At 40.5% G+C, this 13,940-nt stretch overlaps 1 protein-coding gene across 8 annotated transcripts in view; it reads right to left on the reverse strand.

Moving 5' to 3' along the window:
* The window catches only part of BMPR1B (bone morphogenetic protein receptor type 1B), a 499,194-nt gene that overhangs the window by 314,570 nt on the left and 170,684 nt on the right, over positions 1-13,940 (reverse strand). For 2 of the 8 annotated variants that reach the window (XM_021100413.1, XM_021100410.1), the window contains exon 1: positions 2,588-3,347. The gene's annotated coding sequence lies outside the window, so the exon portion shown is untranslated. 8 annotated transcript variants of the gene reach the window in all.

Here is a 13,940-nt window from a genome sequence, read left to right on the forward strand (position 1 = left end):
GCTGCCGGCCTACACTACAGCAATGCGTGATCCAAGCCATATTTGCAACCTATACCACAGCTCACCACAACGCCAGATCCTTAGCCTATTGAGAGAGGCCAGGGATCGAACCCACATCCTCATGGATCCTAGTCAGGTCCATTTTTGTTGAGCCACAACGGGACCTCCTCACTGTACACCTTAAACAGCACCTTTTTTTTTACTGAACTTGTGTCAGAAGTGGGTCACTTGATTAATGTCTATTAATTGCATTGACACAAAGTGAGAGCTAATTTTTTTTTTACACTTCTTGGCATAACAATAAAGCTGAATTACTTTCATATTTTTATCAGCCATTTGTATTTATCTTTCTTAGATTGGATTTCAGTTCTCCCGTTTGTTTTTTTTTCATTGCTTGATCTTTCTGAAATCTAAGGAATTCCCTCTCATTTGTTCTTCACATCATTGATTTAGTTTTTCAAAACACGATTCTTCTTTCCTCTTCCACATACATAAATCCCACTCTCAGTTTCAGAGTTTCTTGAAATCTTTATCTTTACATTCAACATTGAGCATCTCTTCCCGTTTCATAGATACCATGGCTGGTATGTTTTGTTACAATAAACTGCTTTCTAAATGTTCTTCTGGTTGTTATAAATATTTCCCCAAAATGTGCTGCTTTCTTGCGTCTTCAGGATGATCAACCTTTGTCATCAAGTACAGTATTTGTTCCCAGACGCCACGTCACTGAGTTTTTCTACTGCCTCCTCCACGAGGATGAAGGGGTTCACCCTCAGCAGAGGCCCGGGCTCACTGTGCTCTCAGGTGGCTCCAGAAACCCCTTTTAATGCCGGCGCAGCCATGTGAAGAGTTACAAGCCCAGACCCCAGTGCCTCTCAGGCATTAACGTAAAGCGGCTCTTGAGGGCTGCAGAGGGACCGTCTCCTTAGGCACATGCGGGTCTGGAAAAGGATCATCTAAAGACTGAAATGCCAACCATTTCGTTCTCCATCCCCACCTTGAACCCTCCCCCCCCCAGGAGCCCCCTTCCTTTCAGGATGCAGTGGTCAGCACCTCTTGCTGTCCTTCGCATTCTTGCTGCTTTCTACTGTTCCCACAGCTGCTGGCCGGACGCAGAAAGACAGAGGAGAATGGAGGCCAAAGTGACAGTAATACTATAGCTTCCTCAGAAAAACAGCACCCCTGCGGCAGAGGGAGAGCTGCCTCATTTTCTCACTGTTTAAAGATCATGGGCATTTGAACAAGCAGCAGATGTGAGGAAAGCAGCAGAAAGTACATTTCCTACTGAAGACTGGCTGGGCTATCTGTTTCATCAGACGATCCTGTTTTTTCCCAGGCAGTTCCCTCTAGGGTCAGGAAATGCATCAAAATTTCTAGCAGTGTCAGTCTTTTTTTAACCTCCAATACTGTGTTTGTTTATTTCTAGGTCTTCACTGGTCTTTTAGCAGAAAATTGGAAGAGGCTGTGTCAGCAACTGCAACCAGATGCTATTTTTAGTGGGAAGCCTCTCTAAATGTGAAATGTAAGTTAAAATCTGATTATTTCACTGTCAAACACAAGAATAACTCATTGGATCCATTCATATGACTTTATTCTAAATAAATTTATTAATGCTGAAAAGTGTAACACACAGGAGACTAGAAAGCACTGCTTATCAAGAAGTCACCAAACCCACCCATGGCAGCAAAGTAAACTCATTTTCTTCACTGTAACTGGCACCCGAAGAATGAAAAGCAGGCTCTCCCGTTAGGTGAAGTTGAAAGTGGTTAACAAAAAATAAGCATTATCCTCTGCCTTCTGGCTTTTATTATTCTTGTGGTTTTTCCTAAGCGCATGGCAGTGTTTTCCTATTTTCTATCATTCTAGACCACACAGGGAGAGGAAGCCCTCGTCTGATAACCCTGATGAGTATCATGATAGTAGCAAGTTTGAAGTTCTCGGCTGTCATCAATTTCTCATTGCCATTTTGCCATTTAGACACTAGCAAATAGAAGACGTTCCTTGTATAGGTCACTTCTATATCCCACACATATAGCTTCTTCCCCCCAAAAATGCAAATAAGAGCAAGTATAGATAAATACGCTATCAGAAATTAGAAAAGCGTCTGCGAAAGTCTGTGGTAGACACGTTTTCACAATGATCCACTTTCAAAAAGTTTTTAACCAGTGCAGTTTTAAGAGGAATGGCTGTCGAGTCCGACACACTCCTGAGTTTAAATCCTGGCTCCACTATTTAATAGCTGTGTGACTTTGAGCAAGGTCATTAACCTCTCTATGGCTCTGATTTTGCTTTTCCAAAATGAAGATATTAAAAGTGCCTGCTTCTTTGGATGGCTAGCAAACTTAAAAATAAGAGAGAAAGCAAGCAACGTAACAGCTCCTTAAGCATTCTATAAATGTTTGGTGCTATTATTATCGCCCCACATATTTTAAAACAAAAGGTTCAATCTTTACATAAAGTGGAATTCTACTTCAAGGTGAAAAGATCTCTTTGTAGTCACCCCACAATGCTATGTTGGAAACTGGTAATTTGCTTAAAAATTTGTACACCTAGATTATACAGAGGTAAACAAATTTGAATTCCTTACCTTTGTTGATTATAGTAGGATAAGGAAAAGAAGCGGATCGTTTATAGAGGAGCAGGACAAACTACTGGTGCTTTAGAAAACAGACCCTAAGATTTAAACATTTATCCTAGCGCAAAGGTTCTCCAAAGCATCACCTAGGGCTGGCCTTTCTGAAAACAAGGGATCACATTTTGGCTTGCACAGTGACTAGCGAGTATTCATTGCTTTTTGTAGGCTGAAAAGAAGCATGCTCTGTTTGCTACAATACAAAAGAGACCCAAATAAAGAATGTTCTTGGGTCCCTCGAGACTTTGAAATGAATAGCTAGAGACTTAGGAGGGTAAAAATTATGTTTATAATGATCCAAGTCTAGAAGCTTACTCTATTTTACATAAACACATAGCATTTATAAGATTTTTAACACTCACTGAATTTTTCAAAAACATGACAACTATGTAAGTCAAGGGATTAGTTTTGTTCAGAGCCTTGTCGAAAGTGATTCACCATATAAAACTTGCTCCACAATCTCAACACCACTTATATCCTGTTTTCCGAGTCACTGATAAAACAATTTTTTCAGGCTGCATTTGTAGCTGTGGTCTTCACAGCGATGCTACACATATGTACAAGAATTTAACTACTTTACTCTTCTTGGTGTGGTCACGCCCAAGCATTTTCATATTGAAATTCATGTTATTCTTGAAAACGTATTTGTTAAAATTTTATGAAAATAGTTTTTTTTTTCTTTTTCTTCTATTTTTTTTCTTTTTAGAACCACACCCACAGCAAATGGAAGTTCCCAGGCTAGGGGTCCAATCAGAGCTGCAGCTGCCAGATGATACCACAGACACAGCAACGCGGGATCCAAGCCTCATCTGCGACCTTCACACCAGAGCTCATGGTCAATGCCAGATTCCCAATCCACTGCATGAGGCCAGAGAGCGAACCCACATCCTCATGGATACCAGTTGGGTTTGTTTCTGCTGCGCCACAATGGGAGCTCCAAAAAATAATTTTAATGTGATTTTTCATTTATATTGCAAAGGACATTAGACTATCCTATCACCATATCATTTCAGGATATTAAAGGCATATTATTAAATAGACAAGGCAGCGTGTAGTTTGAAGGAACAGAGAGCTAACAAGAATAGAAGCCTTCATAGTAATCCTCAAACACACAAAGGCAACCTGGAGAAAATGCAATTAACTCAGAGTTACTTTTCCTCCAATTTTAGACAGAACAGGAAAAATTTTAACTTGCTGTAAGAATTTAGTTTAGGTATTTTAAACACTATCCTGAAGAAAAAGACTGTAAAATCACTAAACTGAGAAATTTCTATCAGCATACTTGAGCCATTTAAGAATGTGATAAGCAGAGAGCTCCTGCTGTGGCACAGCAGAGCAGAAATGAATCGGACTAGGAACCATGCGGTTGCAAGTTCAATCCCTTGGCCTCGCTCAGTGGGTTAAGGATCCGGTGTTGCCATGAGCTGTGGTGTAGGTCCCAGACATGGCTTGGATCCTGAGTTGCTCTGACTGTGGCACAGGCTGGGAGCTGTAGCTCTGATTGGACCCCTAGCCTGGGAACCTCCATATGTCTCGGGTGCAACCCTAAAAAACAAAACAAACATAAAAAGAAATGTGATAAGCAAAACTTTCTTGAAAATTAAATTTGATTGTAAACTGGGGTGACTCTACAATTATTCATTTAACATTTGTTTTAACATTTTTAAATGTTTCAAAGTGAATTCAAAGAAAATTGAGTCTTTAGTAACAGCTTTAGTACTTTTACAATGATCTGGAGAAACTGAGGGTGGTAGGTGATATGTTTAGAGTGTTCGAAGCCTGATGGTGGCATGTGCTGCTCGTCTAACCACAACCCTTACACCAGAGAAAAAAATACAAACAAATATGAGCAATGAAAAATAGCACTGGTCCTGAAAATAACAAAGGATTATTATTTCAGATATCTCTTAATCCAAGTACATACAGTAAAAGTTATTTTAAAAATATGATTACACTAACACATGTCCATTGCATTAAGAATAATACATATAAGATGTACCAGCCTCCACACATACCTCATCACAGAATTATAAAACTACTTGCATCTCCCATCAAAAATTTTAATGTGGTATAAAAAGTAGCTCATTAAACTTTGATATTCACCATGAAGTAAAATTCAGAAATGAGCTATGGCAGTCAAAAGGCACCAACTTCCAGTTGGTTATAAAATAAGTAAGCCCTGGGGATGTCACATAACAGCATGGTAAATACAGTCAATAATACTCTATTATATATTTGAAAGTTTCTACACATAAATCTTAGAAACTCTCATCACAAGAAACAACTGTGTGTGGTGATGAATATTAACTAATTGTGGTGATCATTTCACGGTATGTACAAATATTCTGTTGTACACCTGACACTAATATGTTGTAAGTCAATTATATCTCATGTTTTTAAAAAAGTGAAATTCTCTTAGCCTGTCTTCTTAGCTTTACAAATGAATATGTGAATTCAATTAATAAATCCCTAGACGTAACAATCTCACATATACAATAGTTGCAGAGATCAGGCTTCTGACTGATCTGAGTCTTTCCCACTTTTTGTTATTTTTACTCCATGTTATCAAACATTCAGTAAACACATTGAAGTTTTTTTTTTTTAAGAAACACTTGCTCTGATTTAAATAAATCAAAGAAAAACTACTTCAAATCAGTACTTCTGACCAGGATAATATGACCAGTGAGTGGCACCCATCGGGTTGCAGGTCCTCAGGAGTTTGAAAACTCCAGACAGGGGACCATAAGTCCACAGTATATTAGGTTCCAAAAACAAAATATGGCCATTAAGAGCAAACCAATTTTTCACAAACGGACCTTCCATTTTAAACCAGCCAGTATTTCTTTGTCTAAATCCCAGAGTTTTTCCTGTAGCTGAAATTCCACACATGGTCTCCATATCCCCAAAGAAACGGTCTTTCCAGATGAGTTCCTAAGAACAGAACTATGTTTCTTCGAAGTCAGCAAGCTATTTATAAAAACTACAGTAGCCCCCAAGGGAAGCTCAATTGGCAAGTATAAAATTACCTTGTATATAGTATAGCAGTTGCTCTGCCTTTTCTTCAGGGGGAGAAATAAGATGATGATGATCAAAAAATAAGGTAAGTGGAAGGTTATCATTGTAATGTGGGTGCTTATCTTACAAGAAGAAAATGCTACTGATTCATTTTCACGACCCTGTAAAATATTCGAGTTCCCTACCAAGTTGGCACGTACATAAATGTAATAAAATCAATCATGCACTTCCACTACCATGAATGCCATTTGGAATTAGAAAAAGCAACATGCTAAATGTTAAAATATCTTATTTTTAATAATATTACTAATTTACACAGGTTCTTTAATATATAAATGGTTTATATATGTTAAAATGTCAATCATCACTTAGAATTAGACACATAGTATTTAGCAATGGCGCTTGCTTGATGCTCATCAATCCTATGAGAATCTTTCCTTCATATATATGTGTGTGTGTGTGTATGCATTTTTCCATCTATACCGCTTAACTGAATAACCTTTCTTCCAAATATTCGCTTAAGCCCAGATGATATTCAAACTGTAATCCAATGAATATGGCCTTATATATGTGTGTGTGTGTATTTATACGTACACACACACACACATATATATACAGGACTCACATATATCTAGTGAGAATGGAAGCTTCCATAAAGCATAAAGACAGAAGAATAGACTTGTGGTTGCCCAGGGGAAGGGGGAGGAAGTGGGAGGGATTGGGAGCTTGGGGTTAATTTACAATGAGATCCTGCTATGTGGCACTGAGAACTATGTCTAGACACTTACATCACAACAGGACATTGGGAGGAAAAATTATGTATACATGTATATGTAACTTGGTCCCCGTGCTGTACAGTGGAAAAAAAATAAAATTAAAAAAAAAAAAGAATAAAGACAGCAGTTCCCGTTGTGGCACAGCGGAAATGAATCCCACTAGGAACCTTGATGTTGCAGGTTCGATCGCTGGCCTCACTAAGTGGGTTAAGGTTATGGTGTGGCCGTGAGCTGTGGTGTAGGTCTCAAATGCGGCTTGGATCTGGCATTGCTGTGGCGTAGACTGGTAGCTCTAGCTTCTACTGGACCCCTAGCCTGGAAACCCCCATATGCCACGGGCGCAACCCTAAAAAGCCTAAAGAAAGGGAAGAATGAAGACAGTCATGGCAGTGTGTCCTGGCTGAAAAACGTACATCTCTACACCACTATATCCACGTGTAAGAAATATTGATTGCACTAAGCACCAGCAGGTAAGAAGAGGAAATGTGTTTATCTTTAGTACAAGTTACCAGAAAAATCTCCACTTTTTCCAATTCTGTTTCTTCCCTACGTGACCCCACTGCTTCCTAGGGGCTTACATTCATGCAGCAACTACTTATTAACAGTTTTCTATGAGCCAGATACTGGGCCAGGTATGTCTGGGAGAAGAGAATGTAGAAGAAAAACAAGGCCCCATGTTCACAGAGTTTACACACAAGTTTTATAATCTGGTTGGAGAAGAATAAATGTTTGCATCTACGTGTTTGTGGTTCTTTATTTTATTGTGCGGTGCTTATTATGTGCCACACAATGAGCTAACACCTTTAAGTTACTTACCTCAACAGACTCTTTTATGTTGGTATAAACACACACAAAAATTCAAGTAACCATTCAGTAACTAAAGAATAGGGAAGAACAGAACAAACACATAAAATAAAAATGCAATTCATAGCTACATGAATTATAGAGGCATGTGTTCAAAGAATATTAGATACTGGCTTATGAGAAACGTAAATTAATTCAGCATAGATTGAATTAGAATAGAATAAAAGTAATCTCATATGAAGGACAAAAAAACATGTTCTAATAGTGACTACTTCTCCAAAACTAAATTCTACTGTCATTAAATTTTATCCCTTTACTCTAACTCGTGACTACATTCATTTACTGCAAAATTTAAATCAGAATTCTATTTTTAAACATATATTTACTTTTTTTTGTCAAACATATATTTAAACACCTGCAACTTAACGAAACTGAAGTTAACTGTATTTTATACAGTTATCATTTATAAATCATTCAACATTTTCTTCTTTATCAGATTTTCGTGGAAACCAATGAACTGGTTTGACCGAGTCAATCTCAACGTTTCTTAACAAAACTACTTAAATTTGGACACCCAGAAAATCTCTCTGTGAGGATGTTCCCTTTCAGGACTGACTTGTGAATTTACTTCCTCCACTGAGTTTACCAATGGTGCTCAGACAATGTTCAGCAATCCTACGAAGATCTTCCTTCACAGAAGGAAGACAGCTGTAATTGAAGACATCCTCTAATTGAAATAAAAGACTATGAATTTTCCCTGGAAAGAGAAGTCCCTTTTTACTTATTCGAAACATTTAATGAGCACCTTCTACAAGCAGACACCATTTAAAGAGCACATACCAGTCACTGTACTGGCCACACCCCAGCAGGCAAGCAAGGCTACTTACTGACCTCTTGGGAAATGCAAGATGGAAGACATGCAAGCATAGTCCAAGAAGGAAGGGGAAAACCCCTGGACAGAAAAAGATTCAAGATACAAAAGCAATCTGGGGTATCTGTTTGGAGTGGGTCCCAGAGAAAAGAGGGAGCAGGAGGGCAGACTGTGGGTGTTAGGATCAGCCTTGGTCAGAAGAGGTGCGCTGTTTCCTCTGAGGCCAGCGTGATCCGCCTCTAGTCCACTGACTTCCAAAAAGTTCACCGAGAGCACAGCACAGAACAGAACTTGAATGGGGGAAATGTTTCATCTCTTTTAATGAACCTTTGGCTGAAATTTAGCATTTTACTATGAAAGTAGGCAACAAATCACAGTCCCAATACCTGTGGCCTTGTCACCAGTAGAAATCACATTTTCCTACTATACCTCTGTTTATACACGTAGCTCAGAGTATAGCTTACTCATTAAACACTTTGACATTAAGGTAGTCATGTGTCCTACTGCTAGAGCTTGTGGTTTATTTGATTTTATTTAGGACTGCACCCATGGCATATGGAGGTTCCCAGGCTAGGGGTCAAATTGGAGCTATAGCTGCTGACCTACACCGCAGCCACAGCAATGCGGGATCCCAGCAGGTCTGTGACCTTCATCACGGCTCACCGCAACACCAGATCCTTAACCCACTGAGCGAGGCCAGGGATTGAACCTGCATCCTCATGGTTCCTCGTCAGGTTCATTGCAAATGAGCCACAATGGGAACTCCTAGGGCTTGTGGTTTAATGTACAATACTCACATATTATCACATCACAGGTGGGGTTTTCTTAATATCATGAAAACTGGATCTTGCTCATTGGTTTCCTTTGCAATATTATGACTTTTTTCATTTAAAAGTTATCTTGAGGGGTGAGGGTCCACAGGCCTCCCTAGTTTGCCCAAAGCATCCACGGCACAAAAAAGGAAGAGCAACTGCTCTGAGGCACAAGGGGAAGGATGTTTAAAAATTAATGTAGGAAGGACTATGTTGTCATCTCCCTGCATCACCTTAACTTCTTAGTCAAAGTCTGCTAGAGCCCTCGTGTGCAGGGTGCAGTGGGGGACAGGGGTTACATCAACAACAGGAACTAAGAGGAAGGGAAAGGAGCAGGTCTGGGAACAACCCCCTGTGTGCTCTAGGCGTGACTGAAGGGTTAGAACAAATGGAGAGAGAATACAATGTACCCTAGGAGAGGCAGCAGCTGTGACCTAAGTCTGTGCACCACTGGCCTTTCACTCAGGGTTTAGGACTGCTCTTCTCTCTATGACCCTTCGATCCTCTGTCTAGGGCAGCCCACAGCAACTGAAATGCAAACACTTAATTTTAAAACACACTCTAGAAAAACCCTCTCACTCTATCGTACCCCACCACACCCAATCACCGACTTGCATCTGGGCCCATACACGCCACCCTTAACAGGAGCAACAGTCTGTGTCCCTGTGCGAGACCACCTCCTCCCCACTCTGCCCCCACCCCAGGGTCCCTCTTTTTGCTCCAGATCCCATTGCCTTTGACAAACTGAAGGACGGCACCACCGCAGTCCACACACACACACCTCTGTATCTCTTGACCGGATCATGACTGTGCTGAATCTACTTTCACTTTAAAAAAAAAAAAAAAAATTAAAACCAAACACTTATCTTGGCCTCATTTCCTTTCCAAATACCACTCATCTCTCGGCTCCTTTTATCCTCTAGAGAACTGTCTCTACTTGCTGCCTGCAGTTCCCTCCTCCACTCTTGCCCTCTCTAGAACCCAGCCCTATCACGCTTTCCTTCAACACTCCAGGATGCTTTTATCAAGGTCGCCTGCTGACCTTCTCTGTTGCTCAACTTTAAACAGGAGTTAACTAAGATTATAAACTCCTTTGCCTTGAAATACCTACACCACACGGCTGCCTGGACACACACAACGCCCTGATCGCCCTTGTACCTCACTCCTCCTGATCTTCTTTTGCTGTTTACTCATCTTCCCGACTCCCGAATCTCAGAGGTCTCCAGGATCCGTCTCCCAACCTCTGTCTTCTGTCTACACTCACTTTCTCAACAGTCTCATCCAGTCTAGTAGCTTTAGGCAAAGCCTGCACACTGGCGAAACTCAAATGTCTCTCTCCAGCCATGCCCCTCCCTCAATGCCAGCCTCTCATATCCCTTTGCATTGACATCTCAACATGTTCAAAAGTAAACTCCTGATTTAAACCACACCTTCACTTCTCAGCCTCCCTTTGGCCCCATAATAAATGGCCATTTCACCCTCTGATCCGGACAAGTCCTTGCACTTGTTCCTTGCGGCTCCCTCGTATTTACCTCCCACATGCAACTCAAATCCTTTTGGTTCTCCCTGTGAAACACATCCTGTGTTTTACTGTTCCCCGACCACCCCCAGCCCTGCCATCCTGGCTCACCTGGGGTTTGTTGCACGAGCCTGCAGGTGCCTGACTGCCGTCCTTGGTCCTGACCTGACTCCCCAGGCAGCAGCCAGAAGGATCTTTTTAAAGCCAATGACAACTCAAGTCACTCATTTGATTAAGACATTCCAATGACTTTCCATATCACTAAAAATACAAGCAAAAGTCCTTAAGACTGCCTACAAGTCTCAACATGATCTAGTTGCCTCCTGCCTTTCTCAATACCCTCTTAGTCCTCTCTCCTCAGAGCCTTGCCCTCCAAGCACACCAGCCTCCTTGCTGCCTTTGGAGCACATCTGTCACACTGCTGGCTGGTTACCTGCACTTCTTTCTTATTCCACCAGGACAGCTCCCCCCCAACATAAAATGAAACATACCTCACTTCTAATGTGTAAAAATCGCTGCGGTGATTATTTCAAATAACTTATTTCCCATTTTTTCTATACTTTTGTTAATGAAAAATGTACCTGCTGGGTACTTTGAGGATTTAATTATACAGAGAACTGTTATATATAGCAGTTCAATGAATAATTTCCCTCCTAAAATGGCCATCATAGACTTAATGAAAAAGCATAGCTGATATTTAGCTTCAGCTTTCTCTGAATTCCTAACTAAATCCCAAGATTAAGATGACAGGTTAGAATGGCATTTATTTGCCAATATTTCAACTATAATAAATTGGAACTTTTATGGTTATTTTCCTGCAATTTGCAGAACACTTTTTAATGTACTTGCTAGGGTACAAAAATTAAATTCAGATTCCTAGGAAAGAAGGAATTCTTCCAAATGTAGTCTCCATATTCTGATCCTCTATTAAGTCAAAATAGTAACACTCGGTGACTTAGTATTTCTTCTTAAAGGTTTACGAGTAAATGGACTGGATCCCAATATTTTCACTTATAACTAAACAAAATTTCAATCAAAAAGTGGTTTTTGTAAAGTTTAAATGGAGAATATAAGCACGAGCTAGAAACTTCAGGTTGTGATGGAAATAAATGAGGTTCTCCCTAAGTTGTGAACACAGTCTTTCTTAGAAAAAATAATGTCCTGGGTTATTGTCAGTCTCACTTTTTCTAACAATTTAATTTGAACTGTCTTAAAATTCAACTTTCTGATACTGAATTGAAACCATTAATACCAATTCCCTCATATAACACTCAATTGCTTATCCTTTAATTCACGTCATTAAATCCTCCATGAAGTATGCCATATGTGATAAAATTTTATAAAATGCTAATTATCAACATGCTGTGATGATTTTTTTTCTTGTCCTTTAGTGTTATATCCTATTATGCTTTATTAGTTGGTAAAAACAGAGAAGTCTTGCAAAGAGCTAAACTGGGAGAATCAGCAAAATTACTCAGCTAATTCTTCTCCCTCCTTCCTCTCTGGGTTTTCCCTGAGGAAGGGCATGGGTGGTAATATATGGCTTCTAAGGTTTCTGGCCCGCTATTATCCTCTCACCCCCATTCATTAGTCTTAGCAATTTGCATTCCTGATTAGTGAAAAACACAACTCATTGAGAATTACCCAGCCATCCATATGAAACTGATTTGGAATCCAGAGCCATCAGCAAGTCTTCCTTCCCTAAAGCAAACTCCTGCATCAAATTAGACTGCCTATGTCTGGGAGTGCGCATGGAATCCAGAGAGAGACAGACAGACCCGGCCAGGGTCCCATCTCCATGGTCCTTTGGGGCAAGCTCCTTCACACAGTAAATCCTCATCCCTCCGGCCTAGAGATGGGCTCAGGTGGGGGACTGGGGTCCTCCCCCACTTTCCCCAGACACCGCAATCCTGAGCAGAGCGGGTAAGCGGAGATAGGCCATCCACTTGAAGGACGTCTGGACACAGGTCAACAGGCAACTGGTGCCTCATCTGAAAGTCTGGTTGTTTGACTCTTCCTTTGAGCACTCTGAACCCTCCCCCCAAAAATCTATCTTTAAGATTGGTTTCTCTGTCCCGTAACTCTAACAGAGGTGGCTGGAGTAGGACAGAGGGAAGAGGTGAGAAAAAAGCAAACCACAATGGAAAACGATTTAACACAGAGAGGTATTTTTACATTTAATATTTCATCAAAGTTTCTGGCACAGGGTTACACCCTCAGTTCACCCTGCACTATTCCAAGACTGGAAGTGCACCTTGGAACCGACAGAACCGTGGGGAGAGCATCCCAAATTAAGAAGATGGAGGTGAACTGCATCTCAAGGAGGCTCAGAGAGAAAATGATTTAAGGCTTTTCACCCAGTTGTTGCTTATCAGGACACCAATGGAATGCCTTCACCACACTTCTTTTGCAGAGCAGCTGATGTTTCCAAGAACACTATGTAAAAGGTTCTAATTTGATCTGTCACTGAAGGCATCAACACGGAAAACCACCCCCGCAAGACAGAAATCGTACAACTCAACATTCTGATTCATTCAAATAAACCTCCCTAAAAATCCACCATATTATGATCAACATAACAACAACAAGGATCAAAGCACCCAAGTTCCATTATGTTATTGGTGAAGAATGGCTCCATTACTGTTCATTTGAAGTGAGACACCTGAAAGGAACCTGGACAGAAGAAACACATCAAAGACCCAGCGAAGCATGACTTCAAAAGGCACAGCACAGATGTGAGCTTCTGGGAAATAGCCAGCTCTGAAGCCAGAGCTCAAAGAGAGGGCTGGCTCTTCACCTTCAAACTAGCAAAGTCTATGAACAGTATCACCACAAGCTCTTTTCCTAACAAACTTCCATAGAATTACCTGGCAAAGGCTTCCCTTTTATTAGTAGAATAACTAGGAAGCAACAGTGTACAGCTAAGACCATGGCCCCCAGAGTCTGGCTGCCTGAGTTCTCCGACATGACTATTTACTAGGTATGTAAATCATGTGAGTTAAGTTCTTTAACCATGCTGGAACGTGACTTGCTCAGGACTGATGTAAATATTAAAAGTGATTATATTTTAAACATTAAAACGGTGGCTGGCACAGAGTAAGGTTCACTTCTGCTTGAAAATAATTACAAGGTTTTCTCTACCATCCAAGTCTCATACAAGATCTTAGGTATCATGGTAAATGGCTAACTCTGTTTCCTAAAAACAGACAGACGTAAGGATGTGTTTGTGTATAAGCATGTGAAATGAAAATATCATTACATTGAAAAGGCACCGAACAGCACTGTGAGGTATTTTTATGAACAAAGATAGATGGTTTTTTCCTTAGTCATTTTTTATCCTGTCATTATCTCAGGGGAAACGTGGGGTTGAGAGTTCAGTTCTAGTTTTTAAAATGTCCTGCAGCACAGTTACAGCTACTAAACACATTCTCGGTCTAAGTTTAATGACCCAGGGCACAAAGGATGCTTTTATAAAAGGATCCTGTTATTGTTATCATAGGTATTACGATCC

This window comes from Sus scrofa, chromosome 8 (genome assembly GCF_000003025.6).
Source record: "Sus scrofa isolate TJ Tabasco breed Duroc chromosome 8, Sscrofa11.1, whole genome shotgun sequence".
Taxonomy (NCBI): Eukaryota; Metazoa; Chordata; class Mammalia; order Artiodactyla; family Suidae; genus Sus; species Sus scrofa.